A 15,462-nucleotide genomic window follows, 5' to 3' on the forward strand; every position below is an offset into this window, starting at 1 on the left:
ATTGTGATCATACACTAAAACAGACGTATGTCCAACTCCTAATAATGTCTACCTGTCACCTGCACCCTGTTACTTACCAATACTTCTCATCAGCTGGGCATGAAATGCGGTGTGATATCACAATAACAGGAGGTTGTATCACAGACCATAATAAAATGTTTAATTATGGAAATATTCAGATAAAGTGTGTGATGAGTCTTCCATAAAACCAGACATACATAATGCTGAGTCTTTTGTTAATAAACAGAAGCATTTCCATCAAGTTGTAATAGTTGCATCTCTCACACAAACACTAAAAAAGGATTAGGAATATCTAAAAAGAGCTGCTGCATTGGCTGGGAATCGAACCCGGGCCTCCCGCGGGGCAGGCGAGAATTCTACCACTGAACCACCAATGCTCACATGAATTTTGGAATGCAAAATGTGGAAAATATGTATTGACAAAAATGTGGTAGCTACATTCAGAACTTACTTTGCAACTTTGTATAAACTATTGTTATTATTATTATCGTTTATTTTTAAGGCGCCACAAGGTTTCCGCAGCGCCGTACACGGTACGAACAGGAGACTATACAGGGTAAAACAGTACAGAACAATAAACACAAAGTACCAATGCTTCAGAATCTCCAGGCAGGTGAATACAGTAGTGACGGAGCGGAAGAACAGGTATGGAGACAGGAGGGAAGATGGGCCCTGCTCATACGAGCTTACATCCTAAGGGAGGGTAAACAAATCAGTCACAGAAGGGAGCCAGTGAAGCGAAGGGGAGAGAAAAAAAGGGGACAGGGGAGAAACAGAAAAGATGAGAGGTTAAGTGGATAGTTGGTAGGCCTTGATGAACAGGTGAGTTTTAAGTGCCCGCTTGAAGGAGCACAGATTGGGTGAGAGACGGATGGAGCGAGGGAGGTCGTTCCAGTGAAGGGGGGCAGCGCGGGAGAAGTCTTGGATTCTGGAGTGGGAAGAGGTGATCAGAGTGGAGGAGAGGAGGCGGTCATTGGCTGAGCGCAGGGAGTGGGCGGGAGTGTGAATGGAGAGGAGGTTAGAGATATAAGGGGCAGTAGAATGGGAGAGAACCTTGTAGGTGGTGGTAAGGAGTCTGAAAAGGATTCTGTAGGGGAAGGGGAGCCAGTGTAAGGCAAGACAGAGAGGGGAGGCAGAGGAGGAACGGCGTGAGAGGAAGATGAGTCTCGCAGAATGGGATAAAGATCCCTTTATCCCATTCCCAGCAATAGTTCTTTTATTTTTGGTTTTCTATAATAAGAGAGTAAAACTGTTATGTGTTTGTATATGAGGAAAATCCTGCTTTGTGACATGTAGGTATTATACAATACGTTGTGACAGCTAATATACTGCACACACACAGCACAGCGACAGAAGTGTGTCTGAGGAGTGTATCAAGGTGACAATGACAACACATAATTGTCACCTGCAGCTCAGTGTGTGCTGTATCAGTGACACACCTCTAGCACAGCTGGTAACTGGGAATGACACAGACTGGGGCTATTCAATATAAGAGTGGCTTCCATATAACCTATCCCAGGATCCAGGGCAGACACAGCAGAGCTCCCTGCTGGCTGTGTGAGGTATAGGTCTGACACGTGGGGTTATATACCTAAAGGCTTTCCTGTATTATAGAGAGGTGTATGAGAAATACTAGGGACATTACACAGCGATATTTACAGTGTAAAATAAATTTTTAGCAGAGTATCATGGACACATATTCTCTCATTAGCCAAAAGGAACAGTGACCAACCACTTACATACAGTATAGTGTGACATGATATATATAACAGTATATTCAATACCTCCATTTATCAAACACCCAAATGGCAAAAAAACGTAAACGTAACGCATTTGGCTTCCTGTATCAATGCTGAATAGAAGTAATAACTCCATCTTAATCTTCTGAGTGCAGTGAGAACAAATCACCAGTAGAGAGCGATCACAATGCACAAACGAACCAGGAATTTTACCACAGATACAAGCCAACAGATGATAAAGTTCCAAATGTTTTTGTTTTGTGGCATGGGAAGTCTGTTTGGAGTGTTGTAAATATGTTGGTGTAAAATATATACTGACAGAAGGGATTTACATTGGTGCCAGACAGGCGCTTTCTGCATCAGGCGTTTAACTTCACAAAACACCTGGCATTTATCAACATACAGGTAGCGTAAATGCTGAGTCCTACGTAAATACTCATTTTCAATAAATATTAACTTGTTGCCTAGGGAACACAAATAATGAGAATTACACCTATATATGCAGAATGTGATTTGTTCTCTGTAATACAATGAATTATTGAAAAATATGGAATTTTCAGAGGATAGAGGTTTCAGGATACAAATCTTTACATCTGGGGCAGCCCCTGGAATTAGGGACAGTTAGTGGCAATGAGCAGAGAGTTTGTGTGTCTACATGAGAAGGGCTATTAGGGAGTAGATTAAACTCCTGTACAGAGGAGGGACAGAAGTGTGCCCAGGAAGTGTGTCCAAGTGTCAGTGACACTTCTGTCTGACACCTCTGCAGCTCCAGGGAAGGAGGGGGGGGGGGGGGGGGAATTACCAAATAAATAACCCAGGTGGGGATGAGGTGATAATTCTGACAGCTATTTCTGTGATGGCTAAATGTCTTAAGGGCTCTGTTCCTACAAATAATGTCTAGAAGAAACTATGCAGTCTACTTATGTTTGGGTTAGCTGAAAATCGCCCAGGCCGATTTACATTAAAAAATATTCTTATCTCTGTAATTTATCACATACATATAGGAGCATTGAGATCCCTATCATGTTACATTACATGCCACCCTACTGTGGAGCGCAGGGAATCGGGGCAGGCAGTGTGGCTAATACGCGATGGAGCTTTGGCCACTCTGCGGGGACATCCTCAGCACTTATGAAGCATTAGGTTGCCCCATTCCCCCTCCACGCACCAGTGGTAGGTGTACGCGGCCTCCATTCACGGCAGCTCTGCAATGAACGGAGAATGGCAGATACCACCCAACTTTCCTGACCCGTGTGACAAAGATCTCCTGATTGGGACGGAGGGAAGAGATGAGAGAAGTTGCAACAAAAATTTACGTAAATTGAACTGTACAGCAGGATTCGGTCATTCAGCAGAGGTGTTCCCGCCGTACAATCTTCAGGGGTTCCACTTTTGGTTCACTGAATGCTATTTCCGCACTGCATACGTACATTTACATTTAGTAGAATTTATAGTCTATGAATGGAGCTGGATTAGGAGGTAGACCCAGTATTGGCGGATGCCCCTCTCCTCTGGCCTCCATTGTGGACTGCAGGAGGCCTAATCTCTTGGTCCTACAATAGATCATTGGTTGCAGAGAGGATCCTGGCACCTTGGTTCCGTCAGACCATGTTAGCAGCGCCCAGATAATATAAGAGCCATAACTAGAGCTGTGCGATAGGGGCGATGGCCCAAGGTGCAACCCTGAAGAGGGGCACAGTTTATGAATATTTTAGGTGCATTAGATTAATATTGAGAGCTATGGGGGCGGCATTTTTCTTTCTCACCCCAGGCGCTAAAATTTTAAATTACGGCTCTGGAACATACGACGGCTACGTCAGCCTCCAGCTACAGAACGGTGTTACACAATGTCCATTATGACCTTCAGCCCATTTTTAAAAAGTAATATTTAGCAGAGTTTTTCATTACATTTTAGCCCTTATTAATCCTGCTACTGTATATGTGTCTATTGGAGCTTTGTGTAATGTCACTGCTGATACATTACACAAATACATCTGTACACCTATGTGCCCTGGCAGTATAGTGCTGGGTATTGTGTTACTTTGAAGTTACACATTCATTGTGCGATTCTATAACACAATGTTTATACACCAACAGCAGAGGATGGACACACAGAGAGATGAGAGGTGAGACCTAGTTATTCATGGAGGTTTTAGGTTATTTCCATAACATTATATATGAGACCAGGAGGAGGAAATTAATCAGCAATTTAGGGACATAGACCTCAAAGTGATTGTGATCCTGAGTGTCTTCCTGCAGAGTAATACACAACACTCAGTGTCACTGTACACACAGGCTAGAGTCTGTGGCTTTGTGTGAGATGTACTATTCATACACATCCTCATACACAACAAAGAGACAGAAGTGTGTAGTGAAGTGTGGTCATTGTGAGCTGCATCTCTTTGTGGGGCCTATTTATTAAACTTAATTTTCATGTTAATTCCCCGAAAAAGGCACAGAGGCCAATTGAAGTATTTGTCTAATCTATCAACTGTGCATTCCAGCAGATATCATAGAGATCTGTTGCTTTGCACTTTTTTTTCGTAATACATAGCAGTTCCCATAGATGTCTATGGGGACATCTATGTACTGCAATTTAACAGCTCTGCTTAACAGCACTGTTCAGCTCTGCTCCAAAGAGCGGAGCTCTACAGTGCATGTGTGGAGGGATTACATGACCCCTCCCTGTCACACAGCGCATGTGTGGAGGGATCACATGACCCCTCCCTGTCACACAGCGCATGTGTGGAGGGATCACATGACCCTCCCTGTCACACAGCGCATGTGTGGAGGGATCACATGACCCTCCCTGTCACACAGCGCATGTGTGGAGGGATCGCATGACCCCTCCCTGTCACACAGCGCATGTGTGGAGGGATCACATGACCCTCCCTGTCACACAGCGCATGTGTGGAGGGATCGCATGACCCCTCCCTGTCACACAGCGCATGTGTGGAGGGATCACATGACCCCTCCCTGTCACACAGCGCATGTGTGGAGGGATCGCATGACCCCTCCCTGTCACACAGCGCATGTGTGGAGGGATCACATGACCCCTCCCTGTCACACTCCGCTCTCAGCAGCAGTGAAGCGCAGGGATTCTTGTGCACATGCCCGCAGTTTTCAGATGGAGCGTGCACACAAAGCCGCTGTGGATCGGAAAGCAGCTTCGGGAACGAAGAGGCAGTGAAACTGTAAGATTTTAACTTCACAGGGACAGCAGTTTATTGTGACTACTGTCCCTGCTGAAGGTTTTTTTTAATAAATATGAGAAATAGTTCAATCCTTATCAATGCGATATGGATTGAAAACTATTTTTCATTTTATGCGGTTGTTGGTAAATGCGCCCCTGTGTCTCAAACAAGTTTGAGTCCTGGTCTGCGATGTAAATAAGAGTATATCAGGTATGCGTTGTATCTACCAGACCTCAGCTAATAATATAAAGTCCTTGTATGATGTCAGACGTCCATCTTTGGGAAGTAACTTAATGTCACAGACAGATCAGTTCTCATCACTTATCACTGGATATAAAAACTGTTCTGCAGAACACTCACCTCGTTCCACAGATGCATTAGAATTTTGCACATTTACAGGTGGAATTTGACCTTACTTGTTCCATTCTTATTTGAAATTCTGGCACCACTGAGCAGAATAATGGAAACCACAGATGCTCCTGCTCTGCAAACTCTGGAATTTACTGTCACGGGGCATCTGATTCGTAAGCGCAAAAAGTGCCTTTTTCCTACTGCTCATGCGCAGCTCTCAGACTGAGACAACGCTCCACCTCGTACCTTGAGCCGGAACTGGGACGAGAACAGGCAGTCAGACGTAGGCATAGTGCAGTAAGGGCGAGTTACTGCTCCTCATGTATTATACCAGGCCTGGCTATACTGTGCCTCTCCAGGTGTTGTGAAACTACAAGTCCCAGCAGGCTCTGTTTACTATCAGCAGGCTCTCTACTGGCAAAGCATGCTGGGACTTGTAGTTTACCAACATCTGAGGAGCCACAGGTTTGCCAGACCTGTATTATGCTAAGGGGGGTGTAGCCGCAGATATGCCTAGGATGGGTATCTGTTGGATCTGCTTCTCCCCCGGTGCAAGATCCGTGGTAGTGATGATGATAATGATGATGACCATCAGCACACACCTTGCTGTGTGTAAAAGAAAACCAAAAAACAAGAAGGAATTTAAAAAAAAAAGTGCCCCCCACCCGCTCTCCCTCTAGGACATGTAGTGAACTATGGACAAAATGGTAAATTCATTCTATTTTACTTACAGACTAACCCAGTGGTTCCCAAACTTTTGCAGTTCGCGTCACCCTTTTAGAGTCTCCAAATTTTTTCAAGGCACCCCTCCAAAATAATTACTAAGCAGTTCTGTTTTAGAAGTAGTTGGGTCAAAATATTGTAATAAGTATTTAGGTCAGGACAGAAATACTTATTTAGTTGTATGCATCCAGGCACTCTGCCCCCTCTGCCCCCACTCACGCTGCCCCCTCTGTCCCCAGGCACTCTGCCCCCTCTGCCCCCAGGCACACTGCCCCTCTGCCCCCAGGCACGCTGCCCCCCTCTGCTGCCCACTGTCACGTTGCCCCCCTCTGCAGCCCTCTGTCACGCTTCCCCCCTCTGCTGCCCTCTGTCACGCTGCCCCCTCTGTCCCCCTCCGCTGTCACGATCCTTCTCACTCTGCCCCTCTCTGCTGCCCCGTTGTCCCCCTCCACTGTCACGATCCTTCTCACTTTGCTCCCCTCTGCTGCCCCTTCTCACTCTGTCCCTCTCTGCTGCCCCTTCTTACTCTGTCCCCCACCGCTGTCACGTTCCTTCTCATTCTGCCCCCTCTGCTGCCCCGCTGTCCCCCTCCACTGTCACGATCCTTCTCACTCTGCACCCCTCTGCTGCCCCTTCCCACTCTGTCCCTCTCTGCTGCCCCTTCTCACTCTGTCCCCCACCGCTGTCACGTTCCTTCTCACTCTGCCCCCTCTGCTGCCCCGCTGTCCCCCTCCGCTGTCACGGTCCTTCTCACTCTGCCCCGCGCCAGCCATAATAAAAAGAAAGAACACAAAAACTCACCAATCCGCGCGGTGCCGGGACCCAGCATCCACCTCTCTCCCGCAGCTGTCACTGACATTGATATTCAGTGACAGCTGCGGGAGAGAGGTGGATGCTGGTTCCCGGCGCCGCACGGATTGGTAAGTTTTTGTGTTCTTTCTTTTTTCTATGACTGGGCCGCGGCACCCCAGTGACAGCGCCGCGGCCCCCCTGGGAACTGCCGGACTAACCCATACCCACTGCCCAGGGGAGTTGGAAAGGCCATACTGGTATTTAGCACGGGCTGGTTAAATCTGGGGGCCTGATCCAGCCCTGAGCTGACCAGACTGGTTTGGCACTATGACAGAGGAACCCCACGCTGTGGGTCCTCCTTCTATAGTGCCACCAGCGCTGATTGGCAGAGACTATAGCTGATACTAGTAAATTAATGTTCCCCTGATTATTTTGCTGCATTAGTGAGTAGTTTATTTGTAACTTCTGAGCAAGGAAGCCATTCATATGTCCGTGAATAAGTTTTGGATAGTATTTTTAATCTTGGGGGATTGTATAAACCCCTTAAACATTTAATTAAGGGTGTGCACCGGGCACTTTTAGTGTTTTGTGTTTTGTGTTTTGGGTTCTGATTAGCTTGAGGTTTTGGGTTCTGATTTGTTTTGCCAAAACACCTGACGAAAGGTTTTGGTTCTGATTTAGGGTTTTGGGTTCTGATTTATTTTTAAAAAAGCATAAAAAGTGCTAAAATCTAGTTTTTTGTTTGTTTTTCACTCCTACGCTGTTAACCTCAATAACATTCAATAACAATCCTTTCCACTCATTTCCAGTGTATTTGGAACTCCTCACACTTCACAATATTGTTTTTAGTCCAAATCGTTGAACCGAGGTAGCTTTCTGGACTGCATAGTGGAGTGGCCCGGTACCCAATTTGGTACCGGGGCCACAATAAAAAAACCTTAACTGGTCAGAATTTCACTCTACAGATGGCTGATCCTACATCCTCTGCAGCATATAGAGGGTGTAGTTCTAGCGCGTCACTACCTCTTGTTAATTTAGATTGCAAGGCTTGTAAATACTTTGAATATAAAAAAAGCAGCCTGCACAGACTGTGAAGCTAGAAAGTGAAATTAAATGGACCACGTTACTTTGGTGGCTATCTATGCCCCCCCGCCCTACACTTGTAGTTGAATATAAAAAATGCAGTCTGCATAGACTGTAGAACTAGAAATTCGAATATACAAAGAAATGGACAAAGGCAGTTTGGTATCTGTCTGCATCAGATCCCCTCTCCACTAGGAGTAAAATAGAAAACTATTCAGCCGTTATATAATCTAGAATATAAATAGAAATTGAGAAAGGCAATTTGGTATCTGTCTGCATCATAATCAACATCCTCATTCGCGCCTTCGTCACCTCCACAAATCTCCCCCTCATCCTCTTCTATTTCCAAAGTGGCATCCTCAATTTGGGTATCACCGGCTACACTCGGTCTATTAAGGCACACATCAGCAGAATGCTCACGAATACACATCCCAGTGTTGGAACTAAACACTGAAGTATGAAGGTTATTCAGGTGACGTATAAGGGAGGATGTCCCTAGGTGGCCAAGATCCTTACCCCTGCTTATTTGAGCTTTACATAAGCTACATATGGCCATACATTTGTTGTCAGGATTTGGATAAAAATAACTCCAGACCGAAGAGGTGCATTTTTTGGTCTTCTGATCAGGCATGACGATGGGCTTTTTCATCCCATGGACAACAGCTGTTTCCCCCCCTGGTGCCTCATTTACAATAACCACATCAGCATCCTCATCATCAAGTTCCTCCACAGCGCCAGCTACATCAATAGCCTCCTCCCGGTGTACAACATTGACACCTTGATTATCCAAATCTGGATCTACACTGTGGGTGATCCTTCCAGCATATGCAGAGGGTGTGCTGCAAATGGTGGATGAAGTCACCTCTTCCCATTCAGTGATGGGAAGGTCAGGCTTATCAACCACCAACACCCTTGGACTCGTCTTGGGGATTTGTGATGTCATCTGTTTAGAAGACAGAGTTGTTTGCTGTTTTGTTGTTGTTGCTGACAGCATAACTCTCTTCAATTTTTTTGAGAGGGGGGGAGGAGGAGGGCTTAGATCCTTGGGTGAAGCTGAACCACTAGTCCTGAACACGGGCCAGGGCCTAAGCCGTTCCTTGCCACTCCGTGTCGTAAGTGGCATATTGGCAAGTTTTCGTTTCTCCTCAGATGTTTTTAATTTTCTTTTTTTGGAAATTTTAGTCAACGTTGGGTTTTTGGATTTTACATGCCCTCAACTAGGAGATTGGACATCGGCCTTGGAAGACGACGTTGATGGCATTTCATCGTCTATGTCATGACTAGTGGCAGCAGCTTCAGCATTAGGAGGAAGTGGGTCTTGGCCTACTTTATCCCCCAAATTTTGGTCCTCCATTATATGCAGCACACTTTGTATTACAATACTATTTTTTATATACTGCAAGAACAGTGAACAATTTTTAATAGATTGCAGTATTAATGTTAATGGACTGCAATAATTTTTTTTAGACTTTTTAGAATATTTTTTTATAATTTTTTAAAAGGATTTTTGGTGAATTATAATTTTTTTGGAAGATTTTTTAATACTTTTGAAATAAATATGCACTTAGCAGAACAAAGCACAGGACAAAACGCACCGCTGGACTCAGCAAGGACAGAGCACTGGACTGATGCACCACTGGACTCAGCAAGGACACATCACTGGACTGATGTACCACTGGACTCAGCAAGGACCGAGCACTGGACTGATGCACCACTGGACTCAGCAAGGACACAGCACTGGACTGATGCACCACTGGACTCAGCAAGGACAGAGCACTGGACTGATGCACCACTGGACTCAGCAAGGACAGAGCACTGGACTGATGCACCACTGGACTCAGCAAGGACACAGCACTTGACTGATGCACCACTGGACTCAGCAAGGACAGAGCACTGGCCTGATGCACCACTGGACTCAGCAAGGACTTTTTTTTTTTTTTATATATATATATATATTAATTTAAAAGGATTTTTGTAGAATTTTTCTTTTTTTTTCTTTTTATGGAAGAATTTTTAATACTTTTGAAAGAAATATGCACTTTGCAGAACAAAGCACAGGACAAAATGCACCGCTGGACTCAGCAAGGACAGAGCACTGGACTGATGCACCACTGGACTCAGCAAGGACACATCACTGGACTGATGTACCACTGGACTCAGCAAGGACCGAGCACTGGACTGATGCACCACTGGACTCAGCAAGGACAGAGCACTGGACTGATGCACCACTGGACTCAGCAAGGACAGAGCACTGGACTGATGCACCACTGGACTCAGCAAGGACACAGCACTTGACTGATGCACCACTGGACTCAGCAAGGACAGAGCACTGGCCTGATGCACCACTGGACTCAGCAAGGACTTTTTTTTTTTTTTATATATATATATATTAATTTAAAAGGATTTTTGTAGAATTTTTCTTTTTTTTTCTTTTTATGGAAGAATTTTTAATACTTTTGAAAGAAATATGCACTTTGCAGAACAAAGCACAGGACAAAATGCACCGCTGGACTCAGCAAGGACAGAGCACTGGACTGATGCACCACTGGACTCAGCAGGATAGAGCACTGCCAAAAGCACCACTGGACTCAGCAGGACAGAGCACAGCACAGCACAGCACAGCACGAGAAATAGCAGGACAGAGGACCACCTAACACACCCTCCCTCTTCCCTGATCAATGCCCGAGTGAAGATGGCTGCGGCAAGCAGGGAATTTAAAGGTTCCGAGTATCGCGAGATCCGACAGCGGGATTAGGACTCAGAGCCTCGTTTTAAGTTTCGGAATACCCAGACAGTGCTCGGATCTGACTCGGATCCGCAATGTTCGGGGGGGCTCGGATTCCAGGAATCCGAGTGCACTCATCCTTACATTTCATGGCGTGCACTTTGTCTTTATACATATAACGGCGTGCGCTTTGTCCTTATACATATAACGGCGTGCGCTTTGTCCTTATACATATAACGGTGTGCGCTTTGTCCTTATACATATAACGGCGTGCGCTTTGTCCTTATGCATATAACGGCGTGCGCTTTGTCCTTATACATATAACAGTGTGCACTTTGTCCTTATACATATAACGGCGTGCGCTTTGTCCTTATACATATAACAGCGTGCACTTTGTCCTTATACATATAACGGTGTGCGCTTTGTCCTTATACATATAACGGTGTGCGCTTTGTCCTTATACATATAACAGCGTGCAATTTGTCCTTATACATATAACGGCGTGCGCTTTGTCCTTATGCATATAACGGCGTGCGCTTTGTCCTTATACATATAACAGTGTGCACTTTGTCCTTATACATATAACGGCGTGCGCTTTGTCCTTATACATATAACGGTGTGCACTTTGTCCTCATGCATATAACGGCGTGCGCTTTGTCCTTATACATATAACAGCGTGCACTTTGTCCTTATACATATAACGGTGTGCGCTTTGTCCTTATACATATAACAGCGTGCACTTTGTCCTTATACATATAACGGCGTGCACTTTGTCCTTATACATATAACGGCGTGCGCTTTGTCATTATACATATAACAGCGTGCACTTTGTCCTCATACATATAACGTGTGCGCTTTGTCCTTATACATATAACGGCGTGCACTTTGTCCTCATACATATAACGTGTGCGCTTTGTCCTTATACATATAACAGCGTGCACTTTGTCCTTATACATATAACGGCGTGCGCTTTGTCCTTATGCATATAACGGCGTGCGCTTTGTCCTTATACATATAACGGTGTGCACTTTGTCCTCATGCATATAACGGCGTGCGCTTTGTCCTTATACATATAACAGCGTGCACTTTGTCCTTATACATATAACGGTGTGCGCTTTGTCCTTATACATATAACGGTGTGCACTTTGTCCTTATACATATAACGGTGTGCGCTTTGTCCTTATACATATAACAGCGTGCACTTTGTCCTTATACATATAACAGCGTGCACTTTGTCCTTATACATATAACAACGTGCACTTTGTCCTTATACATATAACAACGTGCACTTTGTCCTTATACATATAACAACGTGCGCTTTGCACCTTCTGCCTAAAGAGCATGTAGGATGAACCTTGCTGTGACATTTTTAATGTTTCAAATATCGAAAATGTCACATGTGGGTGCATTCTTCTGTATGGTCTTGTCTGTTTACATTAGAGATGGTCACTGACCCCCGTGTTTTGGTTTTTATATTCGGTTTTGGATCTGGATTACCGCCGTGTTTTGGTTTTGGTTTTGCAAAACCGCCCTTGCGTGTTTTGGTTTTGGTTTTGGTTTTGTTTGGTTTTGTTTTGCTATTTTTGAAAAAAATACAATTTGTTTGGTCTAAAATAACCTAATTTACTGCTCCACCAGTTTCTTAGATAAGTGAGGTAATTCTAAAGCTAATAAATGATGAAAAAAACAGTTTAATCCCTGGTAGGCCGTCCTTAATGCAAACACTTGTCTGCAAATTATACAGACAAACCTGGTTGTCTACCTCCTCCATCTTTGATTATTGGCAATGTAGCCATCGTCTTTGGGTGTATATTACACCCTACACTTGTAGTTGAATATTAAAAAAGCAGCCTGCACAGACTGTGGAGCTAGGAAGTAAAATTAAATGGACCACGATACTTTGGTGGCTACCTATGCACCCCCCCCCCCCTCCCCGCCATCCACTAGTAGTTGAATATAAAAAAAGCAACCTGCATAGACTGTAGAACTAGAAATTCGAATATACAAAGAAATGGACAAAGGCAGTTCGGTATCTGTCTGCATCAGACCCCCCCCCCCCCCCCCCATCCACGTGTAGTAAAATAGAAAAAAAAGCAGCTTGCATAGACTGTAGAACTAGAAATTCGAACATACAAAGAAAAAGACAAAGGCATCTGTCTGCATCAGATCCCCTCTCCACTAGGAGTAAAATAGAAAACTATTCAGCCGTTATATAATCTAGAGTATAAATAGAAATTGAGAAAGGCAATTTGGTATCTGTCTGCATCATAATCATCAACATCCTCATTAGCGCCCTCGTCACCTCCATAAATCTCCCCCTCATCCTCTTCTATTTCCAAAGTGGCATCCTCAATTTGTGTATCATCGGCTACACTCGGGCTGTTCAGATGCACATCAGCAGAACTGCTGAAAGGGCCCTTTTTTATGGGTACACTAACAGAATGCTCATGATTAGACATACCACTGTTGGATGGACTCTCCACAGGGATTGGTGTCATTTGTGAATCAGAGCAAACATTATCCTCTAATGCCTTACTGTTATCTTGCAGCTCGGCTTTGACGCGTAACAGTAGTTGTGCACCAATTGTAGGCTCGGTAACTTTTTGGGATCTGCCACTAATAGCCAAAGGTGAAGGACTCATTCTCTCTTTGCCACTGCGTGTGTACAATGTCATGTTGGCAATTTTTTTTTTTATCGGCACTTAACTTTTGCTCAGTAACACTTCTTTTTCGCTTCAACACAGTAAAAAAAAATTTTTATTTTGTTTTTTGGACTGATTTCGAAACACTCTGTAGTTTGACATCGCCTTGCCCAGATGATGTACTGGGAACACTAACATCAGGACTGGTGACAGAACCTGGTTGCTCATTCTGATCAAATGTGGACTGCTTTGAATCCATTCAAAATTATTTGGTAGATACTGCTGACAGATATGACTTTTGACAGCCAGAAATATTTATGCACAATTATGGGGGACACCCCAAAAGCACTGAGTGCTAAAAATTAGTTGGTAGATACTGCTGACAGATATGACTTTTGACAGCCAGAAATATTTATGCACAATTATGGGGGACACCCCAAAAGCACTGGGGAGTGCCAAATATTACAAAAATAAAATAAACCTCTATCCTCCTCTCTTCTCTAGCGATTTTTGTTACAGCAATTGGAATAAGAAAATTGTATTCTCTGTCCCTGCTCTAATCAGCCTGTGACTACACCCTGCTCTCTCCCTCTGTCAAATGGCGATGGATTGCTGTGGAGGCGTGTATTTATAATCTTGAAGTATCGTGAGAACTGAGCCCCGAGATCCGTCAACGATGACGATCCGTCACGATGACGTTCGGCCTCGATTTGGATTCGGAGCGGGCGGGAGAGTACCGAGCTACTCAGCTCGGTACTCGGATACCCAAAGTTCGGGTGGGTTCGGTTCTCGGGGAATCGGACCCGCCCATCTCTAGTTTATATGGTGACATGGAAATAATGATGTCCTTATAATACTGATAATATCAATAATGTAATCCCTACTGCACTATATAAAGTCATGTTGTTCGTATGGAAGATTTAACCTAAAGCCACATGAATTTGTGTCGGTCAGAAGGTCACGGGAATTTCTCAAAGAATGAACAAAAGTCTTCAGAATATTACCCAGGACTGTTTATGGGATAATATGAGAGTGTGTCAGAGCAGGAGAGGGGAACAAATGGTAGAAGTTGTGGGTCCTCTTCTTCTCACCTCTCCATTCTCCTAACACCTCTCCAAACCTCCACCAAGTGTGACAGCAGCAGAAGGACTCTGTGCTGACATCAAAGGACATCAGACCTGTCATATCCAGTTCATCATCTGATCTGGGGAAACCCTGTGAAAATGAATCTTACAAATGAATATTCATATTCTTTAAAATAAATATTCCAGGTCTGTATGTAGAAACGTGAGACTTCCCATCCCATATGGAGACGTAGAAATCTAGAATGTTAATCGCGGATAAAGACCATTTACCAATCTACTCAGCCCAATCTTATTATTAATGGACTATTCTCAAATTAGACAAAAATGTATTACAATCATGTTTACATGTTGTTACATCTGTTAGAGGCATATTGAGGACATGAAACCACACTGACATCTTCAAGGTTATGGACATTTAATGACTTCCATGTTGTAGACCATCCGTTCGAAAGCAAGTTCTTCAACTGACCTCCAATTCATCCTAAAACACAGCAGACAAATAGGAGAACAAGATTTTTTGACTACCCATTAACAAGGTGTTGTACCCACTGCCAATATGTTACAAACTCTATTATGGGTTATAAAGCGTTCCCGCAGAACACGAAACCTCCCTCACCCAACGAGGAGGGCTCCCCCTATCCGGGAACTGAACAATTGGTTGATTCCCACAGGGTTGTGTGAAATTAACAAGGAACTTCAAATTATGGAGATAGCATCACCTCTGTATTGTGATGTGACAATTACCCAGAAGTGTGTTCATGGGAAAGACACACTTCTTGTTTCACAATTGTCCTTCTGGTGGTTTCTAACACTTGGGATGAGTCTTTGATGTCACCAGGACCTCCAGAGAACAGAGTGACCTGAGATCTCCTACTAAGGCAGAAGAAGATTATATAAGTGGTTGGCTTAGGTATTTTTCTCTAATTTCTTACCTATTTATTTAATTGGGGAACAGCAGTAAGTCCTTCATCTATATTGAATAAGTCTTTATAAATACACATCCGCTCTGCAGGCAATGTCCAGCTAGCTTGTGGCCAGGTGTATAAGACCAGTAACTCAGGAAGACTTTGCAGATCTGGGATGTTTGGGGAGAACACAATCTGAAAA

At 44.2% G+C, this 15,462-nt stretch overlaps 1 non-coding gene across 1 annotated transcript; it reads right to left on the reverse strand.

Annotated features, from left to right (window-relative positions):
* Nucleotides 1-327: 327 nt before the first annotated feature.
* Nucleotides 328-398, reverse strand: TRNAG-GCC (transfer RNA glycine (anticodon GCC)). Its single transcript has one exon. It is a non-coding gene; the product is annotated as a tRNA-Gly (tRNA).
* Nucleotides 399-15,462: the final 15,064 nt, after the last annotated feature.

The sequence above is a fragment of the Mixophyes fleayi genome, chromosome 4 (genome assembly GCF_038048845.1).
Source record: "Mixophyes fleayi isolate aMixFle1 chromosome 4, aMixFle1.hap1, whole genome shotgun sequence".
NCBI classification, from domain to species: domain Eukaryota; kingdom Metazoa; phylum Chordata; class Amphibia; order Anura; family Limnodynastidae; genus Mixophyes; species Mixophyes fleayi.